Consider the following 2,690-nt stretch of genomic DNA (forward strand, 5'->3'; position numbering starts at 1 on the left):
GCTCGCCGCTACTAGGGGAATCCTTGTTAGTTTCTTTTCCTCCGCTTACTGATATGCTTAAGTTCAGCGGGTTGTCTCGTCTGATCTGAGGTCGCACTACGAGACTGTTTTGCGGGGCGCGGGGGGCGCGAACCCCCCGGCCGCTCGCCGTATTACGGTACCCACTCTCCGACGGCGGCGGAGAGCCCAGCGGGGAGAGACTATGACGGATTGGACCCGGACCTAATGGCTCTCCCTACGTCCGGAGCTCTCGCCACACGTCGGGTTTAAGGCCCGAGTCTGGGTTTAGGGAGACGAAGGGCCGTCCGAGGTGGAGGCCCTGCGAACTCCCAGCCGCGGTCTAGGAAGACCGATCGATGGGTAAACCGACCCTCAGACAGGCGTGGCCGCGGGATGGACCCCCGCGGCCGCCATGTGCGTTCGAAATATCGATGATCTGTGTTCTGCAATTCACATTATTTAACGCAGGTTACCGCGTTCTTCATCGATGCACGAGCCAAGTGATCCACCGCTAAGAGTTGTATGAGGTTTGTGCCCGGCCCGTTACAGGCCGGGCGAAGGAAGCCATTCGAACACGAGACAACGTTTGACAATATTTCAAGCCGGGTGCCTTCCCCCCCGTGGAGGGGGGAAGGTCATTGAACCTGGGCGTCACCACCGGACCGAGGAGTTACGGCCCGGGGGACGATCGCCCGAGTAGGTGCCCGAGACTTACGTGGTTTAGGAGACCGGGTCTAGGCCCCACCGTTCCCGGCGAGGCCCAGGGTTTGGTTCGCTGCGTTACGGGTCCCGGTCTAAGGCATTCAGGCGTGCGCTCAAAGCCAAGCTCTCCACCCCGGAGGGTATGAGCGAGGCCCGGTGGTACGCTCCCAAGTCCCCCGCTTAGGGGAAGGCGCTGGGTAGATCCCACCTAGTCAGGACCGGCGGGCACCGGCCGTCTCCTTCGGGTGTTTAAACGCATCCGGGGTTCGTGAGGCCCCTTCAACTCGCGCACCGGCCTTAGACTATTATACGGTCCGTCTCTGCGAAGCCAACATCGGGGTATTTGCATGCGCTCTTAAGCTCCGCTCCAACCCCGTGAGGGGAAAGAGTTTCGCCCGGCGGTACGCTCCCGTCCACCACCACCCCCTGTGCCGGGGGGATGGGTTCAGGGAGATCCCACCGAGGCCGGCGAGCACCGGCCAACGCCCTGGGGGTGAGTAAGCCCCTTTGACTCGCGCACGCACAATCAAGCCTTCAACGATCAATGGTTGGTTTAACGACCCGGCGGGCGGCTCCGGCGCCACTCTCCCCCCCGCGAACGAGGGGGGCGGACCGGGGTACCTATGCACCTAAGGCGGTCCTCGCATAACCCCGAGTTCCGAAGCCGGCTCGCTACGTCCACCCACCCGGAGGGGGAGAGACTCACGTCGGCCGACGACGAAAGGTACGAGGCTTCTGCGGTCCATACCTTGAAGGTACCCGCCGGGGGAGGTTTGGCCTCTCGAGTCCGACTCGACAACCGGCCGTGGCCAGGTCACCGTTAATGATCCTTCCGCAGGTTCCCCTACGGAAACCTTGTTACGACTTTTACTCCCTCTAGATGCCCAGGTTCGATCGACTTCCCACCTCAACGAGGCAACCCCCCGGTAAAGGGGCACCTCGGAGATGGTCCGAGGACCTCACCAGGCCATCCAATCGGTAGTAGCGACGGGCGGTGTGTACAAAGGGCAGGGACTTAATCGACGCGGGCTGGTGACCCGCGACTACTTGGAATTCCTCGTTCAAGGGGAAAAGTTACAATCCCCTATCCCCAGCGGGGAAGGCGTTCATAGGATTGCCCAGGCCTTTCGGCATAGGATGGATGCACATGCTGAACCAGCCAGTGTAACTCACGTGCGGCCCCGGGCGTCTAAGGGCATCACAGACCTGTTATGGCCCCGAATCTCATACGGCTTTGCCTTGCCCCGGATCGCTCTAAGAAGTTCGGCCACCGACCGACGAACCCCTCGGGCCGCAAGCCCCCACAGGGACCCAAGGGAGGGCCGTGTAACTTTTTAAGGCACAGGGTCTCGTCCGTTATCGGAGTTAACCAGACGAATCGCTCCACGAACTCCCAACGGCCATGCACCACCACCCACAGAATCAAGAAAGAGCCATCAATCTGTCAATCCTTACCGTGTCCGGGCCGGGTGAGATTCCCCGTGTTGAGTCAAATTAAGCCGCAAGCTCCACTCCTGGTGGTGCCCTTCCGTCAATTCCTTTAAGTTTCAGCTTTGCAACCGTACTCCCCCCAGAGCCCAAAGACTCGTGGTTTCCCTCACGCTGCCCGGCGGGTCATGGTCGCTAGCCTCACGCCGCCGGATCGCGGGTCGGCATAGTTTACGGTCGGAACTACGACGGTATCTGATCGTCTTCGCTCCCCCGACTTTCGTTCTTGATTAATGAAAACATTCTTGGCAAATGCTTTCGCTTTCGTTCGTCCCACACCGGTCAACGAATTTCACCTCTATCGGTGTGGTACGGATGCCCCCGGCCGTCCCTCTTAATCATTGCCCTCGGTCCTTAAAACCCACGAAATAGGACCGTGGAAGCCCCGGAGCCCCACTCCGGAACGACCAGCCGTCCCGAAGGAGAGACCCCGAAGCCCCGCGGAAGGGCCCTATTCCATTATTCCTAGCTCAGTCAGACATGGCACGTGTCGGCCTGCT

The 2,690-nt window shown here is 60.6% G+C and overlaps 1 non-coding gene across 1 annotated transcript; it reads right to left on the reverse strand.

Moving 5' to 3' along the window:
- Positions 1 to 366: 366 nt before the first annotated feature.
- Positions 367 to 520, reverse strand: LOC136682349 (5.8S ribosomal RNA). The gene has a single exon (XR_010798605.1). It is a non-coding gene; the product is annotated as a 5.8S ribosomal RNA (ribosomal RNA).
- Between the last annotated feature and the right edge of the window lie 2,170 nt (positions 521 to 2,690).

The sequence above is a fragment of the Hoplias malabaricus genome, unplaced genomic scaffold, assembly GCF_029633855.1.
Source record: "Hoplias malabaricus isolate fHopMal1 unplaced genomic scaffold, fHopMal1.hap1 scaffold_20, whole genome shotgun sequence".
NCBI lineage: Eukaryota > Metazoa > Chordata > Actinopteri > Characiformes > Erythrinidae > Hoplias > Hoplias malabaricus.